Here is a 12345-nt window from a genome sequence, read left to right on the forward strand (position 1 = left end):
TGCCTATTTGCTGACCTTGCCTGACTAAAAGACCTGATTTGAAAGTGTGATGGGCAGCACTGCCAAGAGTCTTCAGGGCCCAGGAGAAGCCCCTAGAGACAGAGAGCCTCTGTGGGTGAGGATGGTATAACTATTATGGCTTGCCTCTATCTAATCAAGAGCCTGCCCTGTTCATATGGCTCAAAGAATCTCCAAGTACCAAATCCATATAGCACTTTCTAATCACAAGCCCTTTACACATTTGACCTAATTTAAGCATATGTGTGCGCATATTCAGAAGTATGTATGAAAATGCGCGCTGCCCCCCCTAGAGGTCCAGCCAGAGATCCCGCCAACCCATATAAGCCAGCTCACAGGGGCTGGCAGCAGTATCATTTACTGGCCAGCTGGAGACACTGAGCCTCTGCAGACCAGGAAGGGAAGCTCATTAGCAACGAAGTTCAGGAACCAAGGACTCCCAGAAAGGTATGTAGCAAATACCATCCAGATGTTGGGTTTTCTTCCTAAACTGTGCATCCTCCCCCTCCTTCAGTCTGCCCTTCATCTTAGTCAAAGAGCAAATTTGTGGTTTTCACCTTATTCAACAAGGTGGGAAGACCACCTTCCCCTTTTCAAAGCACAGACCTACACCTCACTGCGTCAAATGTTGGAAGCTGATGCCTGATTCCTTTAGGTAGCATCTGCCTCCTAGGGATCACGAGGCACATTTATCATCTGGCCCCTAAGACAACCATAGGAATCCAGCTAGGTACACAAGGTTTGGGGAAATCGGCATAAGAGGCCAGCGGGCATATTAAAATCATTGCAACATCTAAGTCATTTGTTGGCTATGCAGTCAAATCTAGCTCTTTGTGAATCTGCCCAGGAAGATGCGGGGATGTGGTGTTGGCCACCAATCCACTACTTTTGAGTCGCTCTCCTAGAAATGTAAGAGGACTTTTCCCCTTTTGTCTTGTGAGAAACCCAGCAGTTAGCAATTTGCCTGGACTGAGTGGCTAACAAGGGGTTATTAAGTCTGTTCACAGAGCTGTTCCCAGGCTCAGACTCTGCTGGGGTTAATTCTAGATAGGATGAGGGAAAACAGATCTCCCTGAGCCCTAGCTGCATCCTGACCTCCAGTCGGTCCCTTCTCACCCACACCTGAACACTAGTTTCTCCAGAGAGAAACCTGAGAATACTCACAGTCTTTCCACTAAACTCCTGGGTCAGCAGCTGACTCAGGACCTGGGGGTCAGTTGGAGGGGATTGCCAGTTGGAAGTAATCAGTTACTAGCCAGGAAGCTAATGGTAGCTGGGAGTGCAGAGCCCAGGGAAGAAAGCAAACCTACTCTTCTATCCACTCAAACGCAACATCTAAGAACCTTGTGGTTTTCGGCCGTGTATTTGTGTATTTGGACCAGCGATTCTTAAAAAGTTAGCTCAAGAACCAGTTGGGCAGGGGAGAGACTGGAGAGCTGCTGCCTTCATTGCTACTGCCCATTTTCTAGAGAAAATATCGACATCATCTTATGGGGCTTTTGTATGGCCAATGGATCCTTTTAAAAACACGTTTTGATGGTTTTGAACCTTGATGCAAATTTGGCATGGGGGATAAAAACCAATCCAGACTTTTAGGAGCCCTAAGAACAAGCTAATGCAATTTTGCATATTTTAACGCGGACCACCCCCTGATCTAGAGAAGACATTTTGATTTCAAGAACTGTTCTGGAAACCCTTCTTTTGGTTTGGATACCTTCCCATTTAGCTCAAGAGGACATCCACTCACTGTTTGGGGGACAGGGTGCATTTGGCAAGAGGAGAGGTGAGTCCTAAGTGAGGAATCATTGGGGTGCCTAATGTTATAAAGAATCTGCTTTAGTTGTTGCTACTTTGTGACCCAAATCCCACGATTGCTTTTTTCTTGCCTTGGTTTCTTTCCTCCCAAATGAAAATTTTTAGGGTTATTCCTTAAAAATGATTTACAGAGGACCTGGGCCAAAATCCCAGCTTTGCCACTTACTTATCTATACAATTTGGAAAAAAACAGCCTCTCTGAGCCTCTGTTTACATATCTGTGAAAGAAAAAGCTTGGACTAGATGATTTCTCAGGTCCCGTTCAGCTTTAAATCTATGTGCTCCTGTGATCTCTTGGGCTAGTATCTTAACCCCTAGAGAATTAACCTATCGGTATTCAATAGAAGGCTAACACCACAGACTTCCAGAATCAGGAAGAATTTTTCAAGATGTATAAGCTCTAAAGCTGTGGTAAGAGAATCCAGCTGTGGTTCACATGTGGTAGACAGGTAGATAAGGAGCACCACAACAAATTTGTTTGATGCTAAGGACATTTGGACATTTGCTCACAACTTTGTCACAGGGCTGGATTTCACTATGAAAAGAGAACAATCACCAAGTGACACTGAGCTAATGGTGGCACTGATGATATGATATGAGTTGGATTTCCAAAAAGGGAAAAATGGAAAGAGACTTGCTTGGAATCCCATAGGAATTCAGCTTCTTCCAGAGGGAGAGACTTGTCTTAGGAAAGCCTTCTGGGATAATAATAGAATAGAATCAGGTCCTTACCATAGGTAGCACATATCTGGGTCATCTCTTCCTGAAGCCACAGGATCTCTGTAGGGAAGAAAGGAGCTGGCTTGATTGCGTCTCTTTGACGGGAGTTCTTAATGGGACTTTGTATGTATTGTCTTCATATGAGGAAAACCCCATACCAAGGTAATACAGGGAACTTTGGGGCTGGCAACTTCTATCTTTTTCCCTTGGTCACTTGGAATTCTGTGGGGGCAAATCCAAGAAGGAGGCCTCTGCTGAGGCAGCCAAACTAGAAGTCTGTAGGCTGTCGGCAAAGTCTTCAGCGATTTCAGCGTCCAAGATGGGGAGTAGGGTGGAGAGAGGGAGGGACCTTGAAAGAAGAGGAGCTTCATCTTTATCGTATATCATCGAGAGATTCAAAAGCCAAACTACCAGAATGTCTCTCCTTGTGGAACTCTCCAATTCTGGGAAAATAAAGAATTATGTGACCCAAAATTGTGAGTATGACTGGACTAGCTATTTTGCTGTGTGGTGACAGGGTTCCAGAATGCCTATCTAAACAGAATGCAAGAAAAATGCTTCCTAAGTGGCAATGAGCTGCCAGAGCAGTGGTTACAATCATAGTTGCTATGACTTGGGTTGATATTATTTTTCCTAAAATTGATGTAGTCCTAGGATTTATGGAATAATAGGAAACCCATAAAGAAGTAGCAGTGTCTCCTTTTTCATTTCTTTCCAAACCTATCTTGGAAAAGGTATGAATTCTAATTAGTCACAGGCAGGTATACCTCAGTAAGGGGAATGAGGGAGCCAGTTGCCAGTGCTAGATAAAAGGGGGAGACGGTTAGGAGACCAATTTAGGAGGGACAAAATTTTTTAGAGAAGTAGAAGATATAGCTTAGGAAGTGAATAGACAGAGATCTTGAACTCAAGGAGGGAGAAAACATCAATTTGCCAGGAATACATATAACTCACATTTACATATTGTCATCGGATCCTCACAATGGATCTGTAAGACAGAGAAGTCAGAGATAAATTATCCCCATTTTATAGATGAGGAAACAGGTTTGGAGGCTTGCAGAGAATGAATGACAACTAGTGAGAGCCAGTACCAGGATCCAGGTTTTCTGGTTCCTAGTTCAAGGATTTTGTCACCACTTATCACCGTGTCATGGAGGAAAATAGATTTCTCTGAGGACAGGGAAATCAGTTCATCCTACATTCAAAACCTTTCATGGGCATTGAGAAGGTTCTAGACCATAGAAGGAAACTGGTAAAACCATCTTCAAAGCTCTATTCAGTGTCAAGAAGCAACATAGTAGAGAGGAAACAGTGCTGAGTTCTTGAGTCAAAGGACCTGGGTCCAAATCCTTCCCCTCCTCCATTTAATATCCATGTATCCTTGAGCAAATTACTCACACTCTTTGCCCATCAATTTCCTCATGTATGAAATGAGGGAGGCAGATCAGATGGCCTCTGAGGTCCTCTTTAGCTCTAAATCTAGGATCTTCTTCTTCTCATCCTTGTCCATGATCTGTATGGAAATCTCTCTCTCACTCATTCAAGGGTAGTCTCAAGAGTAACCTTGGGTAATGTTGCTTTCCAGAGAGTTCATAGGTGGAAGGGGTGGAAAAGAAGTCGCAGGGCAAGCAGCTTCAAGAATTCTAGGATGAGGACAGGTTAGGGAGGGAGGTAGGCACGAGCCCCCAGCTGACAACTGCCACTTCCCTTCATTCCAGAATTCCTGCAACTCTGTCAGTTTTCCTTAAGGAGTAGTCAGTTTACCCCTTGCTACCCCAAATTATAATCGTCATGACCACAATTCCTGCTCTCATGGCTCTTTACCATTTAGGCTGGAGCTATGACCCACCTAAATTCACACTCAGACTTTTGTCTCTACAGTAACTCTTTTTAAGAAGATTAGTTGGGAGCAAGCAAAAGTACCCATTCAAGATGCTCCATAAAATGAGTAGGTGCAGAGCATGTTCTGACCCCCATTGCTTGGTTGGAGGCATAAAAAGTCAAAAACTTGTTTCACTTGTTTAAAACAACAGCAGCAACAAAAACCCATAGGATAAAGAAGGAACCTCAGTCTGATCTGTTCTCAAGGCTCGGTTCAATACACAATGATTGTTTTCTTTTGTTGAAAGCAAAACTTGACAATTTTGAAGTGATTATGCCCCGAGGTACTGCCACTTGACACTTGCTCCAGTATTGCAGAGTGATGAGTGACCAGATATCAGCTTAAACCAGTTCATTAAGGAAACAAACATCTGAGTAATGGTTCTTAGCCTGGGATCTATGAACTTTTTAAAAAAAGAGAGATTTTGATAACAGTATTTTAATAGAATTGATTTCTTTTCTAATCACGTATTTTAATTTATATATTTTAAAACTATTTTCTGAGAAGGGGTACATAGGCTTCACTGTACCTCTATAGAGGTCCAGGACACAAAGAAGGTGAAGAATGCCTCATTTAAAAGTTTCTAATTCTCTTCATGATGTCATTAATGAACAGGAAGAAGAAGAATGGGAAGGGAAAGGAATAAGCTTTTATATAGTGCCTACTATGTTCCAGGCACTGTGCTAAGCACTTTTTACAAACATTACCTCATTTAATCCTCACAGCTATCCTGGGAGGTAGGTGCTAATATCATCCCCATTTTACAGTTGAGGAAACTGAAGCCAACAGAGGTTAAGTGACTTGTCCAGGGTTACACAGACAGTAAGTGTCAGAAACTGGATTTGAACACAGGTCTTTCTGACTCCAGGCCCAGTCCTTTCTACCACTGTACCACCAACTGCTATGTTAGCTTCAGATTAACACAAGTAGCCCTCAGCAACACAAAGATGATCACCCAAGGGACAGGAATCAGCAACAGCAGTCAGGTAAATCACAGCAGTGAGTTCCAGCCAGAGCTCTGAAATTGATTCAATATGTCCCCTTGGGCAAGTCAGTCAATTACTCTATCTCAGATGTCAAATGGAGGTAATAGCACTAGCCCTACCTACCATGTAGGGCTGTTATGGGGGCAAAAGGGGTAGTATCCTGGAATCATCACCTTTGTGGGAGTAGAAACAGCTCATGTGGTGACTCCCAATTTGTTTTAACTTCCTAGAAAGTAACATAGTTAGGACTAGCTCTGAGTTATGCCTCTAAATCTAGCCCTCCTTCAACACTGCCAGTGTTGGACAAGTCACTTAAAAAGAGGAAAATGACTCCTACCTTATTGGAGCATGGTGAGAAACAGTGCTGTGTATACCACAGAGTGCTCTAGCAAAATGATTATTCTAAACGTGTTTTATGGTACATGTTTTTGGTTTTTCCCCCTAAGTTCAAATGAACTAATTAAGTTTAAATTAATTTTGTTTTGGAAAATATTTTGAGAATTTGCTGACAACCCAAAAGATAAATGGAGACTCTTGAGAGGGATGGAAATTGCTGTCATAGAGATTTTGTTTATGTGTCATTAAAGAAGAAAAACCACACTGTCCATCCATATTCCCAAAAGGGAAGAAAGCAGCCCACAAGCAGGACACACTGTTTAAAGCTTATAAACTTTCCATTGGAGAAAAAAAGTGAAAAAGCCACACAAAATCCACACTCTTCCCCTACCTAGTTAGACAAAAATGACACCCATTCCTATTTCTCATTATACTCCAGGAAGGGAATGTAGAGTTTCCCCTGCCACATGTGGATTTTATAGGCCAGTAGCACCTGGAGCCCCTCCTCCTTTCTCTTCTGATTTACTTCCTTTAATAGGTCTTAAAGCCACTGGCATGGCCCCCAGGCAGTTCCTTCTCTAATCAGTCTAATAGGGAAAATGGGGGAGGAGGTTTCATCCCATTACTGACTCTTAAGCTAATTTTAAGCTAAAATTTCCGAAAGTTTCTTAAACCAGATGTGTGATGCCAAAAAGCTCTTGAGACTGGCAGACATATGTGCATATAGACACAAACCCCCATGAATGCACACATAAACATTCAGAGTTTCCTAGGGAAGGGCAGCCAAGCTAAGAAAAGACTAGGGAAAGTCCTTTTCTCCATTGTAACAGACAAAGTGCTAGCTATCCTCTCAGTCCTTATGCAAATGCCAAAGAAAGAGACAAGGAGAGAAGAGAAGGAAGAGTATGGGAGACACATGAAGAGAAAAGAGAACACACAAAAGGCCCTTAGGGTCTGCAAACTCAAGATGAATCCATTGGGTGATATGGCAGCCAGAAGGCCTTGGTGTCTTCCAGTTGCATTGGTAAAGGAGTAGTGACATCGCATTATCATGGGAGGGCAATATAGGAGAACCCCACTGAGATTGTGGTGCCCAGTTCTGGTGGCAACATTTTTGAATGGACACTGACAAACTAGAGTATATCCAGAGGAGGAAAATCAGTAAGGTGAAAACACTAGAAACTAGATCATAAGAGGAATGGTTGAAATCTACCTTAGTACTTGGCACAATAGTAATTAATGAAGCATCATTAACTGTTCGTTGATTGAAGGAACAAAGGAGGTTTGGGCTTGAGAAAACACTTGAGGAGGACATGACAACTCTCTTCAAGGATTTTGAAGGCTGTTACTTTGGAAGAGAGATAGGATTTGTCTTGGCTTAACGCAATGAAATATTTTCTAACAATTATAGTAAGGGGGACATATGGCATTATGGATAGCGATTCAGGAAGATGTGGATTCAAGTCTTGCCTTTAACACTTAATGACTATGTGACCTTGGAAGTCACTTAATCTCTCAGAGTATCAGGCAGCTCTCTAATAACCTGAGTTGCAGAGAAGATCCCAACTTATTTATTAGTCATTTCTTGGCCAATACTTTTTTTCTAATCTTACTTAATATTTTATTTTTTCTGAAGTACATGTAAAAACAATTTTAACATTCTTTTCACTCCAAAATTTTAAGTTTCAAATTCTCTCCCTCCCTCCTCTCTCCCCACCTTGAGAAGGCAAACAATTTGACATAGGTTATACATGTGTAGTCATGCAAAACACATTTCCTTCTAAGTCATTCTGTGAAAGAAAATGCAGACCAAAAAAAAACCCCAAGAAAAATAAAGAAAAAGTATCTTTGATGTGCATTCAGGCTCTACCAGTTCTTTCTTTGGAGATGGACAGCACTTTTCATCATAAGTCCTGCAGAATTGTTTTGGATCATTGTATTGCTGAGAATAGCTAAGTTATTCATAGTAGGTCATCATACAATATTGCTGTTACTGTGTACAATGTTCTGGTTCTGCTCATTTAACTTTGCATCAATTCATGTAAATCTTTTCAAGTTTTTCTGAGAGCATCCTGCTCATTATTTCTTAAAGCATAATAGTATTCCATTACAATCATATACAGTAACTTGTTCAGCCATTCCCCAATTGATGGAAATCCCTTCAATTTCCAATTCTTTGTCACCACCAAAAGAACTGCTATAAATATTTTTGTACATATAAGTCCTTTTCCTTCTTGTTTTTTTTCTCTTCAGGACACAGACCTAGTAGTGGTAATTCTTTGTCAAAGGGTATGCATGGTTTTATAACTCTTCAGACATAATTCCAAATTGCTCTCCAGAATGGTTGAATCAGTATACAACTTCACCAATAGTACATTAGTGTTTTAATTTTCCCACAACCCATCTAACAGTTGTCATTTTCCTTTTCTGTCGTATTAGCCAATATGACAGGTGTGAAGGAGTAGCTTGGAGTTGTTTTAATTTGCATTTCTCTCATTAATAGTGATTTAGAGTATTTTTCATATGACTATACATGGCTTTGATTGCTTTGTCTGAAAACTGACTTTTCATATTCTTTGAACATTTGTCAATTGAGGAATGACTTTTATTTCTATATTTTTCTTTTTTTTAATTAATTTGTTTTCAGTTTTCAACAATCACTCCCATAAGTCTTAAATTTTCTCCCCCTCTCTCTCCCCTCCCTCCCCAAGATGGCATGCAATCTTATACGGGTTCTACATATACATTCTTATTAAACACATTTTCACATTAGTCATGTTGCATAGAAGAATTAAAATGAGGTCTCATTTCTAAAATATACGGAGAACTGAGTCAAATTTAAAGAATACAAGTAATCCCCCAACGGTCCTAATAATGAGAAAGTTTTTAGGAGTTATAAATATCATTTTCCCATGTATGAATATAAACAGTTTAACCTTATCAAATACCTTATGATATCTCTTTTTTGTTTTCCTTTTTATGCTTCTTTTGCAGCTTGTATTTGAAAGACAAATTTTCTATTTAACTCTGGTGTTTTCATCAGTAATGTTAGAAAGTCTGGTTTGCTGGGACTCACTCTGCTTTGGAGTGGCCTACGCTGGACTGCACTTTTCTTACCCTGATGCAACAGATCTTTCCTGCCAACCTTTGAAGTTGTCTTGGGCTAGAAAACTGTTTCCCTATTTTCGTAGGTTCTGCCACTCTAGAATTTGTTTAAAGTCATTATTGAAAGGTATTTGGAAAGGTTTTGGGGAGAGCTCAGGTTGAGTCCCTGCCTTTACTCTGCCATCTTGGCTCTGCCTCCCAACCTTCTTTAGTAAAGGAAGTCTCCTCTGCTGGGAGTTGCCTATACCAATGAAATCATAGGTCTAGTCACTAACCCTCTATTAAATTCTTACCCAAGAGATACAAGTCACCAAATCCACTGCCCAAAAAGAGAATCATTTGTCTCCATAAGTCATGAATTTCCCATCCTTGGAAGTAAGCAAATAGACACTGATAACTTGCCAGTGTAGTGCAGTGCATAGACCTTAGGACCTGGAGTCAGAAAGACCCGAATTCAAATCCAGCCTCAGACACTAACTAAATGAAGCCCTTCAAGTATTCTAATTCTTAAAATATTTCTCACTTACTTTATATCATTTACTTCATTTCCAAATATATCTCCTCTCCCAAGAGTAGTTCAGTTGTTCAACCCTGTCTGACTCTTTGTGACCCTATGGGCCATGAAGTCATTGGGGATTTCTTGTCAAAGATATCAGAGAGGTTCACCATTTTCTTCTCCAGTGGATTAAGGCAAACAGAGGGTAAGTGACTTGCCCAGGGTCAACAAAGCCAGTAAGTGTCTTGAAAACTGATTTGAACTCAAGTCTTCTTGGCTCTAGGTCCAGCATTCTATTCATGGAGCTATGCAATCACTCCTAAAAAAAAAAAATTCATCACCTCTAAGCCAGTCTTTTAGTGATTGTCATTATTGTTCAGTTATATCCAACTTTTCATGACCCCATGGACCTCTTGGAGAAGAATCTGTGCCTCTCCCCATCCCATGATCCTTTGGTGCCTTCATTAGAAAGCTGGGCTGGCTGGAGGAACACTCTTCGAGATTTTCTTGGCAAGATACTGGAGTGGTTTACCATTTCTTTCTCTAGATCCTTTTATAGACGAGGAACTGAGGCAAACAGGGTTAAGTGACTTGCCCAAGTCACATGGCTATTAAATGGAGGAGGCCAGATTTGAACTCATGAAGATAAATCTTGTGTTCCAAGCCCAATGCTCTAGCCACTGCACCACCTAGCTATCGCTGCTTTATAAAAAATGTAAGGAGGTGTATTTTCTTAACTCTTCTTCAAGGCTGAACATTATTTTAATCAAACAGGGTTGTTTCGTTTTTCCTTTCTTTTAACATTTACATTGTCATAGTCTTTATCTGGTTTTCCCTCACCCCTATTTTGCTTTTTTCACATTATATACAAATCTCCCCTTGCTTCTCTATATTCTTCATATTCATTGTTTCTTGTAGTGCAACAATATTCCATTATATCCTTGCAGCATTGTTTGTTTAGACATTCCTTAGTTGCTGGGAATCTATTGTGTTTCCAGTACTTTGCTACTACAAACATCTTGTTTTTAACTCTTACTGCTTTTGTCACCTTGGATAAGTCACTTCTAAGTTTCCTGATCTGTGAGAGACTTGACCAGATGGACTGAGTTCCCTTCCAGGTCTAAATCTACAAGTCAGTGATTCTATGGAAAAGTGCTACTATAAAAATTGTGGTTCGTAGGATACCCTTTCTTTTTATATTTGATCTCCTTGGGATAGTCACCTAGCAGTGGGATTTCTGAATCAAATGGGGTTTTACATTCTACCTGGGAGAAGACATATAACTTTACACAAATTAGCATAGTATGGAGAAATTGGAGAACTTGAAAATACTAACAAGCCTCTACTAAGTTGTATGTGGAGGAGGGGAGGGATGAGCTGCATGGTAAAGGGAAGATTCACACTGATAGAATCATGACTGCTTGGCATATTGAAGTAATTAAGTATATAATTACAGGTAAAAAGAACCTCCTGAGCTAAGAAAAAGGTCTGGGGTCAGAGGGATAAGGCTAGGGAGGGGGAGGAGGAATTGGAAGGGAAATGAGAGGCATCTGTCATTGGTTTACACAGGGCAAGGATGAATGTCTAAGGATGAGAGACTGTCACTCCCAGAAGCCCCAGCCTGGCTGCTTTCAGAGCCTGGCTCACAGATGGGCCCCAGAGACCTTCAGGGAACAACAGGCCTCTAGCCCAGCCCTAGCATTGATAAACAACGTCTTGGAGGAGAATCTGTGCCTCTCCCAATCCCATGATTCTCTGGTGCCTTCATTAGAGACAGAATCCCAGGCTGGCTGGATGAATACTCTTCAAGGCTGATGTAGGAGGTCTTGCTGTTCAGTTTGTGGGAAGCAGGGCAGGCCTATAGATCTACCCCACTTGCAATTTCACAAGTTTCCCAGTGTGGGGAGGATCATCCTACTTTAACAACCATAGAGGAGATGTTTTTGTCCTGAGTAATGGCTTATTAATGGATTCTGAAGGCTTAAATGTTTATAGAATTCTTTTAAGAATAGTTATTGAGGCATAGGAATGAGGCAGAGACATCCATTACCCTAAAGGATGCTGGGGAATAGAAAAGCACAGGACAGTGAGGACCCAGCCCATAAGTCTGGCAAAGTGGGCATGTTTCAGAAAATCAGTGGAGACAGCCAAGCAACTATGCAAGGCTTCAGAGACTACTGTCTCTGAGGCTTCTGAGGAGGCTTTATTGAAAAACTTTTGAGAGCTGTGTGACTTGGAAAGTCTTAGCCTCTGTTGGCTTGGTCTGCATTCTAGATTGTTCCCCAATGAGATTTCCCACCCAAGAAGGGGTCTCTCAGTTCTTAGAGCAATGGAGAAAAACTGAGAACCTAGAGGTCAGCAAAAGGGACAGAGATTCCAAGAAGTTGCTACCCAGAGAAACACGGGATGCTGAGCTTTACCTGAAGAACACAGAGCTGTTCTGTGTATTTCTGTTAAGCCCTGAGGAGTTGGAGTCAGTAGACCTGGGTTTAAATTCTAGCTCTGATACATTGGGCAATTCACTTAATTTCTCTGGGCTTCAGTGTCTCTCATGTGTAAAGTGAAGGAATAGGATAATTTCTAAGGTCCCTTCAAGATCTAGCAAGCTATTTAATCTCTGATTAACTGAGTGATTCTGGACAGGTCATTTCATTTCTTTAAGCCTTAGTTTTCTCATTTGTAAAGTGAAGATAATATTTATGCTACCTATGTCATAGGATGGGTGTAAGGGTTAAATGCAAAATAGTACTTAGGAATAATTCTTCTTTGCTGGTATTCCACTGGTCCTGTGGTCACTGCCAGATGTGACTCCACTGAGTATGAAGTTATGGAACCTCTCCATTTTCAGCTTCTGGCTTTAGATAAAGTCCTTTTTCCTTCATAAGAAGAGTAGGCTCTCTGTATCAGATTGCATGCCATCTTGGGGAGGAAAGAGGAGAGAGAGGCAGAGAAAATTTAAAACTTATGGAAGTGAATGTTGAGGACTA

General features: G+C 41.1%; 1 protein-coding gene across 2 annotated transcripts in view; it reads left to right on the forward strand.

The window, feature by feature from the left end:
• The first annotated feature begins 387 nt into the window (after positions 1–387).
• The window catches only part of ASIP (agouti signaling protein), a 55802-nt gene continuing 43844 nt past the window's right edge, over positions 388–12345 (forward strand). Inside the window, exon 1 of one of the 2 annotated variants that reach the window (XM_072631301.1) lies at positions 388–465. The gene's annotated coding sequence lies outside the window, so the exon portion shown is untranslated. Of the gene's footprint in view, positions 466–1035; positions 1802–12345 lie in introns of those variants that run through there. The other variant, XM_072631302.1, reaches the window with a different exon arrangement.

This window comes from Notamacropus eugenii, chromosome 1 (genome assembly GCF_028372415.1).
Source record: "Notamacropus eugenii isolate mMacEug1 chromosome 1, mMacEug1.pri_v2, whole genome shotgun sequence".
Taxonomy (NCBI): Eukaryota; Metazoa; Chordata; class Mammalia; order Diprotodontia; family Macropodidae; genus Notamacropus; species Notamacropus eugenii.